The 12729-nt window shown below is 26.9% G+C and overlaps 1 long non-coding RNA gene across 1 annotated transcript; it reads left to right on the plus strand.

Moving 5' to 3' along the window:
- Window positions 1-6902: 6902 nt before the first annotated feature.
- On the plus strand, window positions 6903-8075 carry LOC113378148. Its single transcript, XR_003367146.1, has 3 exons — window positions 6903-7040; window positions 7119-7217; window positions 7303-8075. It is a non-coding gene; the product is annotated as an uncharacterized LOC113378148 (long non-coding RNA).
- Window positions 8076-12729: the final 4654 nt, after the last annotated feature.

The following is a 12729-nucleotide window of genomic DNA, read 5'->3' on the forward strand; positions in this document are numbered from 1 at the left end:
TTTTATGTTGGCGACGGTTGCCATGGCAACGAAAATCGCAATCGCAAATCGCAATATTAACATGCACATTTTCACTTATTTCAATCTCAATCACAGTAAATGGTTTTTTATGGCAACGGTTACCATGCAACGTAATCCGCAAAATTTTTTAACTTGCGGAGTTTCATGTTTGCGACGGTTGCCATGGCAACGGTTACCATGACAGGAAGTTTTATGTTGGCATTGCAATTTGTAAAACTCCCTGTAAATAAATTTAGCGGATTACGTTGCATGGTAACCGTCGCCATGGTAACCGTTGCCATGAAAAACCATTTAAAAAACCATTATCGGTGCTTTTTCGAGAAAAAAAATTTGGGGAAAATTATTTTTAGAAAATAAATAAATTTTGCGGATTACGTTGCATGGTAACCGTTGCCATGAAAAACCATTTACTATGATTGAGATTGAAATGAGTGAAAATGTGCTAGTTAACATTGCGATTGCGATTATCGTCGCCAACATAAAACATCCAGTAAAAAAATTTTGCGAATTACGTTGTCATGGTAACCGTTGCCATGACCAGTACTGCACAGCGAGAATTGGAAGAAGACAACTTAAAGTTGCCATTTATAGATAAAACCTTGTATATATTATATGTATATATAAGTCAAAAGTATTGGCAGACCAAAGAAGTTCTAACACCCACAAACAATGATGGTCGATTAGCTTAGGCGCATGCATTCTATATTTTAGAGAATGTGCTATTGAAAAATGCATACGAATTACGCACGCGACATCTGTGGCATATGTAGTAAACTCTCAGCAATCTTGTATTTGTCCGGTACAACATTTTGTAAGTGGTAAAAGAGTTGACTTAAAATACACTTAACTAATTAATTTTTATACCTATAAATAGGCGGCTGCGCTTGGCAATTTCCAAAGTCCGACATGCATCTGTCCCGATCTCTCGAATTGACATTTTTTTCCAAAAATGAGTTCATGGTTTTTCCCCAAATTTTTTTTGTGATTGAAGTGTTTCGAGATTGAAGTGAGTGAAAATGTGCATGTTGACATGGTCAAAATCAATATTTTTGACATGTTTGAGTAGAGTGAAAAACCGTTTTTGTTTTTTTTATTCACGGGATTGAAGTGAGTGAAAAAACATCGATTGAAATAGTCTACAGTTTTTTACTATGACATATCAAAATTATTAACATTTTCACTCACTTCAATCTCGTGAAAAAGTCATGGACCATGGTTTTTCACTCATTTCAAACATGTCAAAAATATTAACATTTTTCACTTCAATCTTTCTTGTCACAAAGTTATGGACGTCCATGATTTTTCATACAAATCAAAATGTGTCAAAATATTTATATTTCACTCAAATCAATTTTATTAAAAAAGCAAAGTATGTAATCCACAGGTTTTCACTCAATTCAAGCATGTCAAAAGAATCTACATTTTCCACCCAATTCAATTTTATTTAAAAAGCGAAGTTTATAGTCCACTCTTTTCAGCCTAATGAAACTTGACAAAAAAAATTGTTAATAAAGAAACCAAGTGTATGTTTTTCGATAAAAATTTGCTAAAAAAAAACAAGCGTATTTTTTTTTGATAAAAATTTGCTAAAAAAAACCAAGCGTATATATGGATAGTCCACATTTTTTTCAATAAAGATTTCACAAAAGAACAAGTAATTTTTTTGACAAGAATTTGCTAATAAAACCAGTGTATTTATAGTCCACGCTTTTCAGTCTATTCAAACTTGTCAAAAAAATGTTAATAAAAAACCAAGTATATATCTTTCGATAAAAAATTGCTTAAAAAAAACAAGTGTATTTTTTTCGATGAAAATTTGCTAAAAGAAACCGAGTGTATATATGTATAGTCCACATTTTTTTAATAAAGATTTCACAAAAGAACAAGAAATATTTTTTTGATAAAAATTTAACTAAGAAAACCAGTGTATTTTTTCGACGAAAAACAAACAAAACAATTCAATTTTATTTAAAAAGCAAAGCATAGTCCACGCTTTTTCACTACAATGATATTCTAATTTCCTTCAAACGAATTGACAATAGTCCACAGATTTTTAAACTGAAATGAAAAAAAAAACTTCTAAAAAAATCACGGACAAAGAGAATTTTTTGGAAAAAATATCATGGACAATTAGAGAGTATGCGACGGTTACTATCGCCTTTTCATGTTTTGACATATTTTTGCGCTTGTACTGCAATGATTGCAATAGCAATCGTTCTTGTTTTGGGTATCGAGTTCGAACCCCTAAGCAATTTATTAATTTAACAAAACAGTATTTTTATAAGATCTATGAAAACTGTTTGCATAAAAGCCTTTCCCAAAAAAGTTTTTCGTCGATTTTTTCTTAGTCATCAAATAGCCGGTATTGTAGGGAGACCAACACATTTTATAACCTCGAGTTGATGGTCATCTGATCAATCCCTGAAAGCGACACAATTTTTCTTCCAAAATTAATTTTAAAAATTAAATGGCCCTTTTCGACCTTGACACCTGACAAAATTTCGTAAAAAAACTTTAATAAATATAAAGGAAAATGTGTTGGGTGATTTGTATTTTATTTAATTTTATTATATATACATACTATAATTGCACAAAATTTTACGTATATTCCCGTAGCACGACGCAGTTGGTGTGCTGGTTGAAATCCCGGTGAAGACTAGAAGAATCCCTTCGAACATCGGCAGGGGCGACGATGAGCCGCTTAGAGTCACGGAGAGCACTGTAAGTTACAAAAAAAAAAAAAAAAAACGATTAAAAAGAGACACAGTAACCACCAACGTGACCTACAAGCACAGAAAAACGTTTTTGAACCCTGCAAAAAAAAACATTACAAGCTGACAGTCCTATTAGTTCGTTTCAAGTTTGACAATTTTGATTCACGGATTTTGAAATTGAAATTAAAATTTACGAATCAATATAAATACTTTAAAAATAATTATGAACGAATTATGAAAGTATTGAAATGAAATTAAAATTGACAAATGGATAAAAACTTTGAAAAAAAAAATCATGAACAAATTTCAAATTTCGCGGATTTTGAAAGTTTTTATCGATTCGTAAATTTTAATTACAGTTTCAATATCCATGGACTTTACAAGTTTTATCTAATTTATTTCTCGTGGACTATTTATTGTTTATGATTTTTACAGCCGATTTTTACTTGTAAAAAGCATGATCAAAGTTTTTATTCAAACATGAACGGATTTTAAAACGAATTTGAAATTTACGAATCGATAAAAACTAAAAAACTTAAAAACAAAGGCTTGAGCAATAGTTCACCGATTTTGGACTGGTAATTTTTTTTTTTTTTTTTTTTTTAATTTCAATAATTATTACAACTGCTAATTTATTAACATCAAGTAATATTGATAAATAATAATATAAATTTAAATAAATAAAAGAGCAAAGGATAAAATTTACATGAAAATAATATCCGTAATATGATTTAATGTAAAATATAAGCAATAAATAATATAAATAAAATTTCAGAATAATAAAATAATACTAGAAAAATAATAAAATATAACAAAATAACAATAATAGAAATAGTAAGATAATAATAATAATAATAATGATAATAATAAAAATAATAATAGCAATAATAATAATAACAATAATAATAATAATAATTTACACTTATCGAATTATACATAAATGCTAAGTAAATATTTTCAAGAATCTTACTACTTTAGAAATTAGATGCCTATTGTTCTATATGAATATATGAACATAGACATCTCATTTTCTCCCTAATCTCTAAGTAAGTAAAAGCCAGCGTGCAAACGATCAAACAGTGCGTCGTAAGTTGTAAGAAAAGGAGTTATTTTCATTTCGGATGTTGTCATACGAAACCGGGTTGCGGAAGCATGGAAACTGGTATGATGAGTGTTTTATATGTTCCCGAGTCGTTTTTTGAGCAATGCGCATGAACGCAAATCAATTTCGATGTGACCGAAGCATGCGCGTTATAAGATCATTTGGAATTTTTCGTTTTAGTCTTGTTGGGCGCGCTTCTGAGTATACTTTGTTGGCCAAGTAATTTGGGTGCTCGTCTATTCTTTTTTTGTAGTTGTTTGTTTTTTGTTGAATTTCTTCATTTACTGTCATTATGTTGCTGTCCTGGTGAATCAGCCAGTTGGGAACGTACCTAGGTGCATTCAGTGCCTGCCTTATGATCTTGTTCTGCACTCGCTGAATAATCTGTAGATTGGTTTTTTTGGCGGTGCCCCATAGTTGAATCCCATAAGACCACACTGGTTTAAAAATACATTTATAAATAATTAACTTGTTATTCGTCGATAGTTCGGAACGTTTATTCAGTAGCCAGTAATGTTTTTTGAATAGTTCATCAATCTGTAAAAATATAAAGATTTTATAATAATATTACATGAAAAAAACCTTAATGTTACATACAATAATTATCTATTGTATGATGTCATATTAAGTAATATAGCTTATAATTATAGCTAAGAAAAAGTATTATTCAAATGGGAGCAGAGATAGAGAAGAGGCTTGCAAATAAGGGAACAGGGCGGGGTCTCAAGTGAAATAAAAATGTTAAATCAAAAACTAAAAATGTAAAGTATAGATAGAATATAGATAAAATTTCTATCTAATATTTAATATTAAATTTGAATATTTTTAAAGACACTAAAGATGAAAACAAAAATTTGAAAAATAAAATTTTAAAACTAAAAAAGGGTAAAAATATAAAATACTAATAATAATAATAATAAACAAAAATTGTGAAAACAAAGATAATAGGTACTAAAAATTATTTTTTTAATTTAAAAAAATTAAAAATGACAAAAGAATGAACACAAAGTTACACCCAATCATATTTAAAGTATGTATCTTATGTTCGTTTGTATTTGTTTATATTCATTTTGATAAATAAATCAACTAATGTGTAACTTTACCAGTTGACCTTTACTTGTGTAATGTTTTCAATAATTACCTAACAAATTTAGCATCAATGCGCAATTTTTGCATTTATGCGCAATTCTTGTATTTCTCTAGGTATATTTCTAAAAATTATAATAGAAGGATCAGGAAAGTAAAAAATAATAATAAAATTATATGTTAACAAGCAAAGCACACTATGAGTACAATTTATTGCAATATTTCAGGAAATGGAGCGTATATGGAATGTCTAAACAAATTTGTGATTTTAAGTTTAGATTTGTATTATGTTTGTATATAAACGCTAATTAACATTAGAAATACACACAACTGAAAATAGTTTTTTGTTTCATTCACACCAATGTATTTGGCAATTGTCTTCGTCTACTAGTATCATATTGCCAAACTTTTTTTGTTGCCAGACATGCTTAACAACCACAGAAACGTCTGGTAAATTAAATTTATGTTTTACACCCTTAATGAAAATAATATTAAAATTACAGACAGACTAAAAGGATTTGAATTTTCAAACAAATTAATAAATAAATTGACGTCTGGCACATATTTAGCAGCATCAAAAATGTTTGGCAACAAAAAATGTAACTCTGGTGAACCGATTCAAAGTCAAAAAAATTAAAATTGGACTGACTAACATGCTTTCAAATTTTTGAAATCGCACCTGTACAAGTTGGCCGCGCACTAATAAATGCAACCACTTCCAGCGGACAGATGACCCTTATTCTAACCGAAAAAGCACCAAGGACCACATGACAAAAAATCAGCTTGCCTTGCAAGTTCTTGTTTTGGAAAAGTTGCTGCCTTCTATACTATAAACCTATTTAATAATGCTGAAATAATCAATAGCAGTATTAATAATTCTTCAATAAAACAATATTACAACAATGTAATTGATACTGCGGAACAATTTGTATATGCACATCTGTTGAAGGCTTTGTTCTATACCAAAAAATATTAAAATACAATGTTTTAATATATAAATAGATTTAGAAAACCTTTATGTAAAGATATTTGTTCAATTTATTAACAACAAATTGATATATTTATTGATATAATGGGTTTCATCAAAAACAAATATAAAACTCTACATCGAGTTGTCATGTTTGTACTTGACAATTAAAAATGTTGTAAGTTATCAGTTGCCAAATGACAAAAGTTTTTAAATTATCTCAAAATGTTGTAAGATATCTAAAATTTTGTATGTTGTCTAAAAATTTTTGTAAATAGTCTAAAATCGTCTAAAATTATTGTAAATTGTCTGAAACTTTAAACTTTCAATAAATCGTTGTACTCATTATATACAAACGTGTAGCAAGTTTTGTACAAAGTGTGAAAGCGCGATTCTCAATTTAAACATTTATTTCACAGCTTTGTTTTAATATTAAATTAATTCTGCAAATATATAGACATATTCCTGTATAAAGTATAATTGTTGATGCAAAGTTTTTGATAAAATTAATCAACACTTTACAAAATGCGCATAAATATCAAATATTAAATAAATTTCATTGTTCAAAAAATAAACCTTTTCCTCGACAGATGTGTGCATAACATTTGAATCATTGCCAAGTTATCTAATATTTTATTAAAATACGTACAAGTATAATAATTATTGTTATATACTAAGCATCTGTAAGTGATTTCAAACAAATATTTGACACCTTTGCTATACATATATGAAAAATAATGTAGGACTCACATTGATAACCAACTCTTTACTCGGCAGCCCCTTTGACTTGAACATCACTGCTAACATGGCCGGTAATCTCGGAACAAACGTCTGTAACCCGAGTTTAGTTAGAGCCCCTGCCGCCGGTCGCGCTTGTTTTTTTTTTTTTTTTTTTTTTCACTTTGAAATAGAATTTGACATATGACAGATACTTAAATTAAACATGGCGTCCATTGTAACAAATTTTTCATGGAGAGATAACCTAGACAATATAATAAATGCTTGTTAGAGTAAAAAACAAATAAGCTGTCGAAGTGCATTGTTTAACGATGAAGAAATACCAAGAAAAATGCATGTATTATGTAGTTCCAGCGAGAAACGACGAAGTAAAAGTAAAATAAGTAATAATATTTGCCGGCTTTCAATCTAAGTGAGTACTTTTATTAATATGCATACTTCGAATTACTTTCATTTGATTGTACTATTCTGATATGATTTTTCATTACAGTTTAATAATTCAGAAATAATTGAGACATTTAACTATATCAATACTAGAAATTTTAAGGTTATAAATAGACAGAGAGAATTCCTGTCAGCTCTCTGAAAGGTATGTTATTAAATAACTAAATATAAATTAATCTTGTTCTAATAATGTAGGATCATAACTAATAATTCTACATCGATTTTTTCAGCAGTATAAAAGGAAAATACGTTCAAATGTAAAATGTTTAGACGGTTTACTAAACACATTCACAAGTGTACAAGTATTGATATGAGATGAATGAATACACAGGAAAAAACAATAAGAATGAAGTCTGAAATGTGCTGAAATCTTTGCTGATCTCCCACTAATATTGAACAGTACGACTCGTAATTATATATTAAGTCAGTTTGGAGAACATACTAAAAACACTAATGATATAATCGTAAGTGAAAGGAAATTCTCAATTAATGGTGAAATTCTAGCTAGTGCAAAGGTTAATTTAGGTTTGGCTATGTCACAGGAAAAGTTTTTAAGTATTAATAATTTCATTTTGATATTACAAGAAATATTATTATCTGTGTTGTTTAATGATGATAAAGGGAATCACATTGTATAGATTTTCAGGAACTGTCAAATGACAGGCAAAGTATAATCATGATTAATGATAAAATTCTAAAAAGCAAAGGGATAAAACACCCTTAATGTGCACTTGCTTATTGCATTTGACTATTCTGAAAGAGATGTCAATAGCTTTACTCTAAAATGTCTTATTGTAGATGCTATAAGAAAACTATTAAGTACTGTTATAATAATATCAATGATTGTTGTTTTTCTTTAAGACAATGATAATAATGACATTTTGAACAAACATTTGAATGCACATTAACAATAGCGCAGAAAAGATTCCCAAATAGAGACTGTACATCATAGATATTATGTAACTTAATGTTAATCAAAATAAATATATATGTAAATATATATATATATATATATATATATATATATATATATTGGTTATATATTGATCTGAATCAATATCAATCAAAGAATTGTGGTTATATATGTATATGTATATATATAAATAATATATACATTCATGTACATTTCTATTCTTTTTGTGCTCAGCTTGAAAGGCTGATATGCTAAAATGATATTACACACACATATATATATATATATATATATATATATATATATATATATATATATATATATATATATATATATATATTTGTATATATATATATATATACATTGTGGATAGCGTGTACATTTAAGTACATTTTTATGCTTTTCGCACATAGTTTTTACAGCTTACTACCATCTATTATAATCATATATAATGTTATATATATATATATATATATATATATATATATACATTGTGGATAATGTGTATATTTATGTACATTTTTATGCTATGTGTGCATTGTTTATAAAGAGAACTATGTAGATATAATGTAGAATGTTTTTGTGAAAAATAAATGCTTCAAAAATTTTTTTTTTTTCAATTTTTCTTTTTTTAAATTTTGAATTAAAACGGTCCATATAATTTTGGTTCATTTCTATAGTATTTTTTATACGCACCCGTTCAGGCGACTAGTGCCATCTGTAGCGCGGGGCTTCAACTAACACAGGAATGTGGCAACGAAATATGGCCCGAGAGAGCGATCTATATACTCTTCTTTTATCTATGACTGCTAAATTCTAACTTACACTGACATTAAAAGATTTTCCGAATAAAATGTTTTTGCACATGGTTTTAATTACTGATTGATGATTTGTTGAAGCACTCGAGTGTGCACATAATTTTAAAAGGATACTTTGGAATCCCTGCAAATAGACATTATTACAATCATTAGTATCAAGAGGTCTGCAAAAGTAACATGATTATTGATAATTATTTAAGAAAAAGCGTGTTCACTTCACAGTGCCCACGAAACGTAACTGACACTTAAAGGTTCCAAGATGGCTGCCGATTGAAGTTAGCCGAAGAGATGAATGTTCAATAAAGCGCGAAATTCAAACGAAACATTGTTTGGCTAAATTTGTGGTTTAGACAATTTAATTATCTAGGTAAGAAACAGATTAGAAATCATGTTATTGATAGAAGTTAATAAACGAAATATTAAACTTAAAACTTAAATAAGCCATATAGGTAGTTTACAAAAATTTTGAATTTACAAGTTTAGAATTATTTTAAATATATTCACACAACTTAACACAAATTAATTATTAATCAAATTAATTACAAGTTTTACAATATTCCTAAAATAAGTTCTTCAACTATAATTTCGCCTAATTATAATATTTGCATGTAAAAATGACGTACAGATGTTAATAATAAAAATGTAAATACATGTTGAGCAAGAGTTTTAGGAATATAAAGTTTTAAAAATATTATCAACAGTTTTGCATTGACTAGATGTCAGTGTATGGTTTTTTGAATATATATTTAACTTCCCGTAGCTTTTTTTTTGTTTTATTGTACTTAGCAAACAATACACACAGTACATTCAGCTACTTTACAGGTATATTTATTTGACAGCGTGAGAAGGATTGCTATCCTGCGATAGAATATATGTAATTTCATTTTTGTCTAATCTCAAGACTAATATTATATACAAAGAACAGTCGATACTTAAATACTTACAAGTACGATACTTAAATAGTTACAAGTAATAAACGATTGGGTTTAATAATAGTATTACTATTAATACATATACACACACACATATATATATATATATATATATATATATTAATTATTTGTATTAAAAGTTTCAGTTTAGTAAAATATATAAATATTTTTCATCCGATACCTTACCAACACAACTTACTCTGCGATTGGCAAATGTAGTACTCGTCATGGCTTGATTCTGTTGATAAAAATTGTGCGCAGTGTTCAATGAACGCGCCACAGTTGTAACTGGTCAAACTGAAACAAAACGTTAATCACAATGTATTTCAATCGTATTTCTGATCTATTAGATGTGAAGTTCATGACTTTGCAATTGTTATTTGCAAAACAAAATTTGTTATATATAATAATGTTATAGCCTTTCACTAATGTAACCGGTTACCCTCCTGAAATGAACTGATATTCACAATAACATAAATAACAAAAATCTACTATTATATAATATATTCGATATTATTCATTCAACAACATAAATGATAATAATTTATATATAATTATTGTTACTCACATAGATACAAGAAGTATAAAATGAACAGGTAATCCGAAATGATTGATGATTATGGTTGATACTAACCAAAACAAATTGACGATGGAGGACTAAATTATAAAAGACTATTATGATTAATTGCTTTCATTTAAACTATTATTAGCTAGCAGTTTTATCAAAATTAGTATCAATAATTCAGTAAAAAATTAAGATTTTCATGTAAAATCTATGGATTTTAATATTTCAAATCAATATTACTGGATTTTGTGAAATATAACATTATATGAAATGAAGATGAGCTTTCTATGATCATCATAATGTTTTCACCATTTGTTACTTACCAGGCAAATAAATAAATTTAAATAAGGGTGTTTTATTATCATTGTAAAAATTACAATTATAATATAAAATAAAATTAATTAAAAGAGTATCTTCTGATTGTATCATTCATATTTATTATCATTTTGTAAAATACTGCATCACGAATTTGTATTAATAAACTTGCACAATTCAGGTATGGTCACATTTGTTACAATATATCGACACACTCTTGAGTGTACCTAATATAAAATAAATAGTTTTGAGATTCTGTGAAGTGCCAACTGTTTAAATTGCGAAACACTTATGTTATTATTATTAAACCATATTCTAGTGAAATAAATGCAACAAAAAATTTATTTTCAATATAATTTAAAAAAAAAACAAAGGACTAAAACCTACTTATAAAATATAATTTGTTTTTATATATATACATATATCTATATATATATATATATATATATATTATATATATATATATATATATGTGTGTGTGTGTGTGTGTGTGTGTATGTATATTTTATCCACTGAAGAAGAGCTAAATTGGGAATCGCATAAAACTTAATTTAGTTTTTTTTTGTATTATGTACACATATGTATGAATATTATCATATAGGCTCATACACATCAAGCATATATACAAAGTGTGTCCAAGACATATCTGATCTGTGTACCTATTATATGAAGTATATATATATATATATATATATATATATATATATTTATATGAAGTATATATATATATATATATATATATATATATATATTTATATGAAGTATATATATATATATATGTGTGTGTGTGTGTGTATAATTTAATTTGATAACATACTTTTAGATTATGTATATACATATTATTGAAATTAATGTGATTATCTATGCAATATACTTACACAGAGATCCACTCGCATTCCACTTAAACATAGTACTGTCAAAAAATATTATTGACAATGCACAGTATATAAATGTGGTAATTCAATAACACATTATACAAAAATTGCTATCATAATATGGGCTCAGTATCATCTAGAACAATATTTGAATTTAATATCACATGTTCCTAGTATTGCACAATCATTCTGATGTATTTAGCTAAAAAATGGAAGTTGTTACTAGACTCAAAAGAAAAAAATATAGTTCTTTGTATCAAGATAATTATATGTCATTAACTTTATATCAATATCACCATTACTAACATTGGAATTAAAGTCATTTTATTTAATGTCATAATTTTTGTAATTAATTTTATTATGCTTTCTTTCTTTTCATCCTTACAATTATAAAATAATTTCCACTTCTATATTATGTGCTATATTATGTACCAGACATGTTTCTGAAAAATCATTATTATGTACATTAACAAAATCATCATAATTTAGATAAAATTACCAAATAATATTAGTTGGGGAAGTTTTAAACAAACGTTTTGACATTGAGAAAAAATAATTATGCAGTAATTTCTGGTAATGAAAAGATGTACTATGCAATTCTAACAAGCCTTTTGTATTATTTTAGAATAACAATTATCATTTCTTAAATATATTTTTTGTTAAAATTTTGTGTCATCACAATATTGTATCATATTTTTTGGGTTTTTGGTGACAATTTGTATTGATTTCAATTTTTTATTTGCATATTTTATTGGAACCAAATTAGTTATAAAAACCTCAAACCCCAATTCCAGCAAAATTTGTTATATCGACTATAGTTATTTCACATCATTTTGAGAAACACAGTTTCAATAGAAAAACAAAAATATTTTCAATAAAGTATGTTATACACAATTAGTTTATATTATATATATACATATATTATATATATGTATATATATAATTATTTTGATAAATAAATAAAATATTAATATAAATAAATAAATATAAAAGTCTTGCAGTTTAAAATAGCTTAACACAAATCAAATGTGTTATGTAATATATTTTTGAAACAAAGTTAAAAATATTATTTAAAGTGTAAGACATGGTAATATATATTTTTTCCAATTAGAAATATATGTTTTGCGCCATTTGGAATTTCTGAAAGAACCTAACAGTTAGCACTTCACATATTGCTTGTGTCGATAAAGACATAAGGTATTTTGTTGTATTAAAGTGATGTGTTCAAAAATACTATGT

Source organism: Ctenocephalides felis, unplaced genomic scaffold, assembly GCF_003426905.1.
Source record: "Ctenocephalides felis isolate EL2017-DRISC unplaced genomic scaffold, ASM342690v1 CF-g0.4_SCAFFOLD_01886, whole genome shotgun sequence".
Classification (NCBI taxonomy): domain Eukaryota; kingdom Metazoa; phylum Arthropoda; class Insecta; order Siphonaptera; family Pulicidae; genus Ctenocephalides; species Ctenocephalides felis.